General features: G+C 44.4%; 1 long non-coding RNA gene across 2 annotated transcripts; it reads right to left on the bottom strand.

Moving 5' to 3' along the window:
- Nucleotides 1-4,251: 4,251 nt before the first annotated feature.
- On the bottom strand, nt 4,252-10,639 carry LOC310681732. 2 transcript variants are annotated; one of them, XR_014513561.1, is made up of 4 exons: nt 10,537-10,639; nt 7,550-7,617; nt 6,403-6,493; nt 4,252-4,471 (listed from the first exon to the last, which is right to left on the bottom strand). It is a non-coding gene; the product is annotated as an uncharacterized lncRNA (long non-coding RNA). The 2 variants fall into 2 exon arrangements; XR_014513562.1 differs by lacking the exon at nt 10,537-10,639 and having other exon boundaries at nt 7,550-8,341.
- Nucleotides 10,640-13,148: the final 2,509 nt, after the last annotated feature.

Raw genomic sequence — 13,148 nt, 5'->3', positions numbered from 1 at the left:
CAGTGTTTGGCTAATGTTTCCCTGGTACATATTTTAGATGCAAGCTTCACTAATGCATAAAAACACACACATGTGAATCTCAGAAAATTTGAACCCATCTTTGACACCACTGCCTCTTGCAGCACCAGAGGATAGTAACTTGAAGATGATGCATTGCCTTCCTTGGACTAAAAGGTATTCCGTCTCAGAAGCAATAGTAGAATCCCAGTCTCCCTCATGCTGCTGGAGACAATAGCTTCTAAAACAGACTGGGACCCTTTAAGAGGAGAAGCTTAAAATATCTGCTTTGTATATTAAGCTACAATTCTATTTAAGGCTCAGACTTCAGTTATTACAGCACATTCAAATCTGCCTCCTCTGACTTCAGCCTTAGGCTCCATTTGGAGATCTCCAATGTGCTACCTCCTTTTCCCATTTGCCTTCTGGACTTCGTTCTCTGCTTTGTCTGGCTTTGCTTGTTGGTCTCTAACCTGCTTTGCTTGAATTTAACTGGCGGTTAAAACCTCATTTCTGCTTGACTTATTGGGTTCTGAATGTCCCTGGGATCTGCGCACACTTAATTCACTTTGGCTAGAATCCTGTCCTTTTTGGCTGACGTCACTTCTTGGGACAGAGTAGCTTAGAATTAGTTCAATTCAACAATGATTCAAGAATTAGTGAGAATTCTCAAATGTTTTAGTGAGCTCAGGATTCTTGAGCAAAGCACAAGAAGTTTGGTTGTTTTTTTAACTTAAAAAAATATATCAAACTCAGTCAATTTCTAACACTTGGTGCCTGGTTGCTGCTGATTGTCAGAATGGGCACCTGTTGCCAGAAGGTGCTCAGGAAATTGGTAGCTCATATTTTCATGCTGTTGATGCCATAAACATTATTTTTTCTTTTAACCGCTGCCGGTTTATGACTTGGCCTCTCCTGTTGAGAAGATTGCTAACGGAGACATCAAACACTGGCAGTGTTTAGTGAAGCATTTGTGCTGTTCAGAAAGATTGTCTGCGTTTGGGGAAAATATGTGCAGGCTTATGAAAAAAGGAATATTCCTTTGTGTGTGCCTCTACCCATCCCTTCCGCTTGCTTTGATGCAGAAATGTTTTTGTTGTTATGCATCGAAACTCTGCACTTTCCTTAGGCAATATATAGTATGGAAATATCTTCAATAGGTTTACTCAAACTTAGTTGGCGACGCCCCACAGCTTTCCTGCTTCCAATGGATTGAGCTCCTTTCCCACCCTTTGGTAGTACTGTTCAGACCATTTTTTCTCCATCCTTATATCATGTCTCTGTTTATTCTATCATTACATACACCACAAGATTTTACATACGGTGAAGTAGCCAGCCTGGCTGTAAAACAGACTATAAAGAGTGTTGTAAAAATGGGTAATGTATGAGAGGCTTTATCCTTTTAAAAAAACTGATGGAAATCTAGATATATACAGGATTCGGTGGAGGGGATCTTCTTCAAGAAAGGGCATCCAGAACACAGAGGGCAAAAGTGGACACACGAGGCAGTGTGTGATGGAGACATAAGCCTTGATGCCACACCAGGCTCCAAATCCAAAGAACTATAGTGTGCACATATGGGGGAAAGCAGGGCATCATTGGCTGCTTTTGTCCACTGGTACCCAGTGGCGTAGCGTGGGGGGTGCAGGGGGGGCCGGCCGCACCGGGCGCAACATCTGGGGGTTAGGGTTAGGGGGTGCAAATCCATGGGTTAGGGGGTGCAAATTACTTGCCTTGCCCCGGGTGCTGACAACCCACGCTACGCCACTGCTGGTACCCACTGCAAAAGACAAAAACAACAGTAGCCTCACTGGGCATGAGCACACCTGTAGCTAAATACCAGCTCTCCCCCCTCCCCAATGCAAAGCCACTAAATTCACTCATTTCCTCGGCCATTTTTGATGCTGCAATAGCAGCAACCTTCTGCACTTCAGTAGCAAAACCTTTCAGGTGTTGTGGAGTGTCTCTTTAGTTCGGAAAATAAGTGTTCTGCAGGACCCGAAATTTGGGGAGTACTCTTTCATAGCAGCAGTGTTTGGTCCCACTGATGGCAAAAAGGGACAGACGGCAATTCTAGTATGAAGCAGATCTTGTAATTATGAGATGAGCTCATGAAAATTGTTATTAGAAAAGCAACAACGCCGAAACTGAATGCCAGTTCCAGAAGACATATACTCCTCTTTCACCTAATAGCTTGGATTGCCAGGCATTTGCTTACTAGCTTTTGCACCTGTTAGCAAACGAGAATGCAAATGTGTACTTTCTGTCTTCTTTTTAATTAAAAAAAAGATTTAAGTTTTTAGTTTCTTAAGTGTGTTCTACCATGTCAATTGCTAGTTAGAACAATACTGATACCCATGCAACTTGCCTCTAACTAACTATCCACTGTGGTGCATCACAACCTTAATTTCTCTGTCAAGCTCCTAGTTTAGTCACCAAATGGGTGCCAAAAAGGGTAAAATGTAGTCATGTGGCAGAAACATTTTTATCCTGGAAAATGTTGACTGTGCTAGCATTCAGAAGCATTTGAAATCCCAGTTATGAATGTTACATACAAATGCCACACACTTTTTGCTATTTAGGTTGCAACCCCAAAAACTCCAGAGAAACCCCTTATTCTGGTTGTGGGCTGGAGGTTTGAGAAAAGACATCCCTCTAATTGCTTTTGTTGGCTGAGCTGAGCTGACCAGACACCAAATGTGTGGGCTGAAGGTTCACGGGCAGTATCCTTATCTGTGGAGCCCAGCAGAAAGCCACCAAGTCCGCTCCACTTCCCCGTGGGGAGAAGTTGCGGTGGACCACATGGCCACCTCCTCTCCTCCGGGGGCGGGGGACGAAGTCCTGCCTTGCCCTGGGGATCCCGGCCAGGTCATTGCCAGCTGGCCAATCCTGGGGCTGGGGTGTGTGGCCGGGACCGTTTAAGCTGTGGTGCGAGCCAGAGGGCTTCCTCTTGGCTCGCGTCTGCAAACTCCCACCCTCCCACCCTCTTTTACAGGTTTCTTTTTCCTTGGCCTTGCTATGGACCTCAGTTGGCTGCCGTTGAGGGGCCTGGTAGGAATTTTTCCACTTGGCAAAATTGGCATGGGGCCATTTGGTTTTCGCCTAAAAAGGTAAAGGTAAAGGTACCCCTGCCCGTACGGGCCAGTCTTGACAGACTCTAGGGTTGTGCGCCCATCTCACTCAAAGAGGCCAAGGGCCAGCGCTGTCCGAAGACACTTCCGGGTCACGTGGCCAGCGTGACATCGCTGCTCTGGCGAGCCAGAGCCGCACACAGAAACGCCGTTTACCTTCCCGCTAGTAAGCGGTCCCTATTTATCTACTTGCACCCGGGGGTGCTTTCGAACTGCTAGGTTGGCAGGCGCTGGGACCGAACAGCGGGAGCGCACCCCGCTGCGGGGATTCGAACCGCCGACCTTTCGATCGGCAAGCCCTAGGCGCTGAGGCTTTTACCCACAGCGCCACCCGCGTCCCCTACATTGGTTTTCGCCTACATTGTAGCAAATGTCACAACTTTGTAAGGTTTTGCAGTTAGGCATTGTTTGACCTTATGATGGGGGAGGACAGGTGTGGCCACCACCTGCCCCTCCAAGCTTAAGGGTATTCCGTTAAAGGAATCTGGGGGTGTTGTCTTGTCTGAAGCCCAGGGCGGGGCTAGGGCCATGACACAATCATGGGAATATCTCGGGGAGCTCGAGTTGGTCTGCATCGACGGGGCTCCCCTGTCTGGTGGTTTACCCGTACCTGACTTCCTGAGCAAAGGGCAGGAGTCAGATATAGTCGGGTCCATTCAATGCCTAAGCCAATACCACTCACAGTCTGTAAACAATAAAGTTGTGGCCAAAATTTGCCCAGTAACATTAACATAATATCTGTGTCCTGGTGTCTTATTCTCTACGAGGGGGTGGTTGCGGGGTCTTGACACACAAATGAGGAGTTAGGAGGATGGGGCTGAGCTGAGCTGAAATTCACTGAAGCCTGAGCCACGCAGTCAGTGCCAGCCAGCATCAGGCCCAATCCAGGTCTGTTTGCTGTGCCAGCCTGGTTCTGAAAGTGTTGGTGCTCCAACTAGCACTCAAAGGTCTGATTTAATATATGCTCAAGATGTGCACAGACAGCTGAGAAGAAGAATTCAATTTTATGTATTTATTTATTTTAGAAATATTTATATACTGCTGCATCATAAAAAAAAAATATCACAGCAGTTTACAACCATATAAAAACACAAAATCATAAAACTCAGTGGAAACTCTCCTGGTTACAGCTATTTTTGGTTTGGCAATTTAGAATGACTGCATTTAAAGAAACAGATTTGGGATGGATCATCTTTGCTCTGAAAGGGCATAATTTGCCTTAAATGTAGTTGAATTGCATTGGCTGTGTAGCCATGAAGCTACTATGTATTTCCTGAATAGCTGGTATCACTATCCTTGCTTTTGGGTTCTGAAGATTCATAACTGTTTCAATAGCCTTTGTTCTAAATAATGACAGAAACAGTAGGAAATGACGCAGGATAGTTCAGTTGGTAGAGCACAAGACTCTTCATCTCAGGGTTGTGGGTTTGAGCCGCATGTTTGTCAAAATATCCCTGCATTACAGGGGTTGGACTAGATGACCATTGGGTCCCTCCCAACAATTATATGATTCTGTGTAGTAGTGACTGGAACAGGAGTGAGAATACCTTTAAAAGGTAAAGGTAAAGGACCCCTGACAGTTAAGTCCAGTCGCGAACGATTCTGGGGTTGCGGTGCTCACTTTGCTTTACTGGCCGAGGGAGCCAGCATTTGTCCGCAGAGAGTTTTTCCAGGTCATGTGGCCAGCATGACTAAGCCACTTCCGGTGAAACCAGAGCAGCGCATAGAAAAGCTGTTTACCTTCCCGCCAGAGTGGTACCTATTTATCTACTTGCACTTTGCCTTGCTTTTGAATGGCTACTGTAGGTTGGCAGGAGCTGGGACTGAGCAACGGGAGTTTACCCCATCCTGGGGATTCGAACTGCCGACCTTCCGATTGGCAAGCCCTAGGCTCAGTGGTTTAGACCACAGCTCCACCCGCATCCATACCTTACTTCCACCCTGTATTTGGGCACATTATAGCAACTAATTCACTTGTTGCTGCTGTCAAGGAAAGTAGGAGCAGGAATAGCTAGTGCAAAATTTCATAAGAATAGCTAACCATCAGATATGAAACTGAGCAATTACCACTAAGGATGTGTGCAACATGCAGTTCACCATTAAAACTGGATCTTCCACAATGAATTCTTTGCTTGCCCTTTGACAGGCTTAGGGCTTACTGTGCTTTCCCTATAGTGCATTAACCCTAAAAATATACAAATTACTCAAATTTTGCATACCCATGCTTGGATGTTCAACACCCTACAGCAGCTACTCCCATTGCTTCCAGAGACATTGATTCTCTTGTGATTAAGATCACAAGTTTGCTCATTAGACGATATTCGTCTTCAGTTGCAACACTGTGGGTAGGGGAGAAATGTAGGGATGTCAGTTACTGTGTGAATCAGCTAGATGGCACTCTAGCATAATAACAAGTTGCCCACTTTGCAGGCCACTGGAGGGAAGTGCCATGTGTACTGGTGAATGAGATTTAATAATGGCATAGAACTTTACACAAGTCTTCCCCTTCCCACTCTCAGCCATTTCAGCATATTCTGGGAATGCAATTTATAATCAGTGGGTTAGAGGCTGCGGCAATTTGTTCCTTCCATGGCTCCCTGAGATGCACCACTAATCCCTACCCCAATTCAATGTTCTTTCCTATTCTCCCTGGCCTCTATGCTGTGGCCATTTGTAGTGCAGTGCATATAGCCAGAATGCATGTGGTCATCTGCTGATACTATAGGGTGTCACTAGTTGATGGGCCACTGAAGGCTGCTGGTGGTTTCATACAAATGGCTTCACTCAAAATGCAGGTAATCTCCCCTCTTCCTCATGAAATAGATATTAAAAAAACCATTCAAGTCACTTTAGGACATGGAAGTGGGGCCACAGATGTTCTTGGACTCCTGGCCACAGATTGTTTTAATGTTCTGCTGAGTAGCTACATCATTTAGGATAGAGTGTAAGTCCCCCACCCCAACCACTCCCTTGGAACACCCACTTTTTCAGAATTTACACTGACATAAGAACCACCCATCTCAGCTCATCTGGCTAAAACCCAGCTATGCCAGTATGTCAGACTTACAACAGCATAGCCCAGATACTGGCAATCAATCAGATAAACCAGAGATTCACTGGGTCCTAATTTGTTCATCCTTGCCAATCTTGGGCTTGGATTGCTCCCTTAACTGCCAGTCTCTGGCCTGCACTATTACTATGTCAGGATGCACATCAAATACAATGCATCACAACAGATAACCAACTAAACAACTTTGACACAAGTCTATGATACCTGGAAGCAGGGATGGATAAATCTGAAAATTTCAGGTTCGCTCCATTTCTCATTTTTCCAGTATTTGTTTCAATTTGCCCCATTTCTGCATCTGCCAGCAATTTTTTTAAAAAAATACAACAGAAACATTTGTCAGCATATCCATTCACATTTCTCCTCATATACACATTTTTGTATGCAATTTTAATATATGCATTCCCCCCCCGCAAACAATTTCCCCTACTGTGCACTTTTCCCACTAATATACACTTTTGAGGATGAATTTTGTAATGAACCGGATTGCAAAATTCATAGAAGGGTACATTTTGAGGGTTTAGCTGCATTTAGAGCCACATATTACTTTGGGAAATATGAATTATGTAAGTGGAGCATGCGTGTATTAAAATGGGGAATCAAATGAAATTCTAACCTATCCCTATGTGGAAGGAACAGAACTTACTTCAAGAGTAGACATGTTTATGATTGCTGTTACATACAATCACCTGGAAAAGACCTCAATTGCGTAAGCAGGAAATAATATGTTAGAAATGTGGGTGAGATTATTTAAGTCTGCTGGGTCCTTAGAGGGTGGGTAGGAGTTATCTTGATGACTCTTGATATATCTTCCAGCTATGATTCCATAGCTCAATGTTTACATTTTCATCGGTTATGAGATGTGCATTTCCCTACAGACTCATATTTCGCAGAGAGGTGAAATCTGAATTCCCCTCAGAGCGTGTATTTCATTTCTGACAAATATTTCCAGAGGACCTCGAATCAGGTCCCTGTTGCAAGGCGTGCGGGAGATGAGCGTTCTGATTTTTCTCATTAGAGTGTTTTCAGACTTTGATTCTCATTATCTGCCCAGCTCTATGAAGGGGCAAGCCCTTTAAATTACCCGTTGAGTATAAATAATGCAGTAATTAGTCTCATAAACGCGCTCAACTTCCTATAAGAAAATAATTGTTCCTTCTCCTTATCTCTTTCACTCCTTTTTTTTTTTTTTTTAAGATTACCCTAATGAATCCACGATAACACCAAGCATCCTGATTCCCCTAGACTACCAACTAGCAAGGAACTTTATAAAGGAAAGCAGATACTTAAATCTTTAAAGCTAGATTATATTTGCTTCACTAATTTAGCAGAGGAGGAAGCAGAGTAAGAACACCTCAAGAGCTTAAATCCAAGCACTGCTTTGTCCACCTTCTTTGTGCCATCTTTTCACTCTGATGTCCACTGCATCAAAACTGAAATAAGAGATTAGTCATTTTCCTTGACACTTTCTTTGAGAAACGACAGCTTCCTTGAAGTGCACCCCACAACCATTCTGCAACATCTGGTTAGTGTTTTTTTGTCTGTCTGTCTGTCTGTCTGTCTGTCTGTTGTTGTTCCTCCCCTGTGCTCGTTAGTTCTGAAGAGCGGCTCCATTGAGCTCAGGCTGGTCCAGCCTCTCAGACCAAGTGGACCGTGAGAGTACTTTGGCACAGAACCTGAGGGCCAGGCCTGAAGGTATAGGGCTATATCTGCACTGGCTCCTGGTGGAGTATTGGGTCAGGTTTAAGGTGCTGGTTTTGACCTTTAAAGCCCTATGTGGCTTAGGGCGCTCATATTTACGGGACGGCCTCTCCTGGTATGCCCCACAGAGGACCTTAAGGTCCATGAATAATCATAGTTTAGAGGTCCCAGGCCCTAAGGAAGTCATATTATCCTCCACCAGGGCCAGGGCCTTCTCAGTGATGGCTCTGACCTGGTGGAATGCTCTATCCCATGAGACAAGGGCCCTGCAGGATTTAACTTCCTTCCACAGGGCCTGTAAGACAGAGCTATTCCACCTGGCTTTCAATTTGAACTTAGCCTGATCTTTTATTCCCCTTCCTTCCCTCCCCCTCCCCTTTTTATGAAGATTACCCGCTCTGGAATCCCACAGCTAATTCTCCCCTGGTCTCCTCACTGGCCCAAATAGGACTAAGCCAGCTAGCCCTGGTGATCATCTAATGTTTCCTGGATGAATTTCCCCCCTAAATTGATTTTCAAATTCTGAATTTATTGTTATTCATGTTTTATACTGCATTTTATGCTGTTTTTTGTTGTATCAATTAAGTGTTTTAAATTTCTTGTTAGCCGCCTTCAGCCCAGTTTTCTGAACTGGGAAGGGTGGGGTATAAATAAAAAAATATTTATTATTCTTATTATATCTGAAAATGTTACATTGAATGCATGGAAGTCAGGGGGTGGGGCTGTGGGGTGGGGGTGGGGGGCACACATGACATCAGGGTCTGGTCCAGGAAGCATGATCCTGGTTCCCCTCCACTCTTTAGTGTGCATACAGAGGATACCATCTGAAGAAATAAGCACTATCTGTTTGCATGAAGCAATGTGAGACAGATCTATGTTTTCCATCATTTAAAACTTTTTCTTGCCCTCTATTAAAAATCCTGTTCTTTTGCTTCAAGATGTTCAAACTTCTAAATGGCACGCACAGATATGGACCCAATAAAATGTATAACCTAGCATTCTCTAATACTTTTTTTCTGGTGTTTTGCTTACTGGTAGTTATAGTGCATAACTTCATAAGGCACTCAGATGTCTTGACAAATGAAGCGGGGGCCTTTAATCTACCTGTTTCATCCCCTTTCCAATGGGGAAGAAATTCCTGCTGTTTGTTTGCTTATGTACACAAATATAATGGGTAACGTACTGATCACACACTGTGCAAAATGTGTGTAATCATCTGCCAGTATGCCTCAATCCGAAAGCGGCTTTTGGATGTAATTTTAAACTTGGACCTCTTTTGAATAGATGGTATGAACATATATCATTAATTATCCACAGTTGCATTCAACAAAGGCCTATATTTGTTTCTCCCTGAGCTGCCGTGCTGATATTCAGCGCAGGTAAAAGATGCAGGGAGTCATTTTTATGAATGTGTGGCTTAGGGTCATGCAAGATGAATCATTAGTGGGAATATTTAAAGGCTGCAGAAATATTTTTGTGGCAGATGTGTAAGATGAGGGAAGCTGCAGTCACACTCGCAATTATCGGCATATTCCCTGCTGAGTTGCGGGTGTCATGTGGAGTGCTCCTGCTAGCCTATGAGGTTACGAGTTCAAGAACTATAGCCCACTGCTGGAAGAAAGGAAATGGGCATGGCTAAAAAAAAACAAAAAACGTTCTTCCTTTCTCTTCCGTAATGTCACAACTTAGATTATAAACTCTTTGTGGCACCTCTGTTTTGCTTGCAAAACTCTGGAATGTTTCTTGAATATTATCCTTAATTGGGTGTAGGGTTAGGGGATAAATTCAATTCAATTAAAGGTGAACCTGCCTAACAACATCTTCTGAAACAAAATGTGAACAAAGAACAGCCTTCCTTTGAAATTTGCACTTATTTGAATTTTGCAATGCATTTTCTCTCTCTCTCTCTCTCTCTCTCATCTATCTATCTATCTATCTATCTATCTATCTATCTATCTATCATCTATCTATCTATCATCTATCATCTATCATCTATCAATCTATCTATCTATCTGTCTATCTATCTATCTACCTATCTATCTACCTATCTATCTATCTATATCTATCTATATCTATCTATATCTATCTATCTATCATCTATCTATATCTAATCTCACCTTTCCTCCAAGGAGCTCATGATGGTATACATAGTTCTTGTCACTCCATTTTAACCAAAAGGAGGGTCCCTGCCTTAATGTATTTTTAATCTCCTGTTGGAAGCCACCCAGAGTGGTTGGGGAAACCCAGCCATATGGGCAGGGTATAAATAATAAATTATTATTATTATTATTATTACACCTGGACATAGCTAACTACTATGGGAAAACAGAATGGAAACTTTAAACCATTAGAGGGTAGGACTCGAACCAATGGCTTCAAGTTACAAGAAAGGAGATTCCGGCTGAACATCAGGAAGAACTTTTTGACAGTAAGAGCTGTTCTATAGTGGAATGGACTCCCTTGGGTGTGAGTGGACTCTCCCTCCTTGGTGGTTTTTAAGCAGAAGTCGTATGGCCATCTGCCATGGATGTTTCAGTTGAGATTCTTTCATCCTAGGGACTTGAACTAGATGACCTTAGGGTTCCTTCCAGCTCTACAATTCTATGATTCTATGAAATTTGACTAAAGCAACTGCTTCACCACTCAGGGCCCTCCAGATGTTGTCAGTCTCCAGCTCCCATTGTGCTCGTCCACTGCCTATGCTGACTGGAACTGATTGATGCCAACAATGTTTCAGTTTCTGTGGCTAGAGGATGAGGATGAGACACTTGAAGGAGCCCAGCCGACTCCATGCCCTCTTGATCCTTGCCCTTCTTGGCTGCTAGGAGTTTCAGACACACACCCAATTCAAAAGAGATAAACATTAGATGCTACTATAGAAAGTATAGGTCAGGGGTCAGCAACCTTTTTCAGCCATGGGCCAGTCCACCATCCCTCAGACCATGTGGTGGGCCCAACTATATTTTTTGGGGGGGAAAGAATGAAACTATATATATATTTTTTTTTGGGGGGGGGGAGAATGAAACCATGCTGATTCCCAGACCGTCCACTAGCCGGATTGAGAAGGCAATTGGGCCTCATCCGGCCCGCGGGCCTTAGTTTGCCTACCCCTGGTATAGGTGTTCTTCCCTTCTTCAGGAAAGAAATATTTGTGCATTTTAACTCTCTCAGAGTAAAGGTAGCGAGTATAGCCTGTAATACCCCTGACTCGGGGTGGCCTGTCCCATTTAACCACCTTCGGATTCTGCTGCCCAAAGTGACTGCCATCAAACGACCTCATATTATGGGCAGCCCTGCTCTTACCACCACCACCATCACCAGCTTTCAGATGCTACCTTCTTAATCCTACCAACAAAATGGTTATAGGAAAAGCAGAGAGATAGAATGAAGAACACATACACAAACTTGCACAAGGTATTTTCTTCTGCATACCTTGGCTCGTTTCAGTATTCAGAAGTGGCATGTTAACATACAAACTGTTCTGCTGAAACAGGTCAGAGGTCCAACATCTCTGGCCTGCAAGCCTGTTCTTCTCTACTTTCAGTCAAGATTTTCTTTCCACACGAAAGATTTTCTTTCCACATGAAATATTTGGTAATGTGTCTTTCCTTCCAAAGAATTCTGCCGTTGAAAACTGTTGGCTTTTTGTTTTTAGATAGGCTTCTCCTAACAAAGTGACGTATTCTTTTAGTAATAGCCAAAAGCTGTTAATCTCCCTGCTTCCAAATGAGGCTTTCCTTTCCTTTTGTGTGTTTCCTCCTCTCCCTTCCTCTCTCTTTTTGTTTCCTTTCAGAAGCGTTAGCAAAATTTAGAAACAGTTGAATTGGTTGACGATGCCATTCCAGTTTAACCATAATTAAGATTAATTTTTATTTAGCAAACAGCTTTGCTGCTGAAGAGTTCAGACTACTGTTTGACATCATAAATCATGATTAGGAAGCAGTGAAATGCTTTCGCCTCCCCCCCCCCCCCCAAAAAAGAGGTTATATAAATAAAATATAAAGAAAAACATAACACATTAATAGCTACAGCATGTAATTAATTATGAAATTGCAATCCCTTTTTGGATTTAGGACTCCAACCCCCCCCCCTAAAAAAGCATCCTGGGAACTGTGGTTTGTTACTGGTGCTAGGAACTGTACCTCTTTGAGGTGGATAAGGAGAGAACCAGGTAATGTCGAATATTGGGGATGTTTCTCACTAAGAGAAGCTAGTTTTAAGCTAAACCAAATTTTGGCAAAGCCTCTCCTCTTCCCGGAGGGGAGGGGTTGTGAGCGGGACTCGCTTCCCGCACTCGCAGGGTGTGTATGGCTGGGCCCCCTGCGTCAATGGAGTCCTGGGCCCGTGTCATGCACCCCAGCCAGCCAATCCGGCTAGCTGGTGGGTGTGACTTGGCTGTTTTAAAATGGCCGTGGGCCCACGAGTCCTTCCTTGTTTCCAGGCTGCCTCAGATCACCCTCCCTCCCTGTCAAAGGAGCACATTTGAGTCAAGGGGAGGAGAAGAGTCAGAGCGGGAACAGTCAGAAGGAGACGGAGAAGAAGTGATGGGAGGGGAAGAGGGAGAGAGCCAGGAGGTGGGAAGACTCTCAGATGCTGAAGCAGAGCCCCAGCACTGCACAGGGAGCTCAGGAACAGGCGGAGAGCCTATGTCTGTGCCTTCAGCACAGGAAAGGAGAGGGTTAAAGCGCAGGGATCAGAGACGTCCCATGAAGCTCCCCCACCTCTTCTGTTGGAGGAGAAGCAGGAGAAGACCACTCCCTGAATCTGAACCGGACGATTTGAATGTGCTGCTTGTACATATGTAAAATAAAGAATGTAAATATCTCTCTGCATGAGCACAGGGTGCTTATTGCGAAGAGCATACACAAACCATCACACTCTCTCCCTCCCTCTAGGTTTTGCTTCTGCACCTGACCTTGTCATGGACCTCGGTTGGTCGCCTTGGTTGTCCAAGGGGCCTGGTAGGAATTTATTCCACTTGGCAGATAGCAGATCATCACAACTTTGTAAGGTTTGGCGGTTAGGCATTGGAAATACGTTGTGTGTTGGAGGGGAGGTTGTGGCCATCACCTACCCCTCCCGTTGAAGGGTACTCCGTTAAAGGAATCCGGCGGTCGTGGTTCCTGTCCGATGCCCAGGTGGTGGGTAGGGCCATGGCCTGACCCTCCAATGACTCTAGGGGAAAGCTTCCAGTTGATTCGCATCACAAAGCTCCCCCTTGTTGGGGGCCAGTGTGGTGTAGTGGTTAAGAG

This window comes from Podarcis tiliguerta, assembly GCF_965153285.1.
Source record: "Podarcis tiliguerta genome assembly, chromosome: 7".
NCBI lineage: Eukaryota > Metazoa > Chordata > Lepidosauria > Squamata > Lacertidae > Podarcis > Podarcis tiliguerta.
Note: the sequence above shows the minus strand (reverse complement) of the source record. Positions and strands in the feature narration are given on the sequence as shown.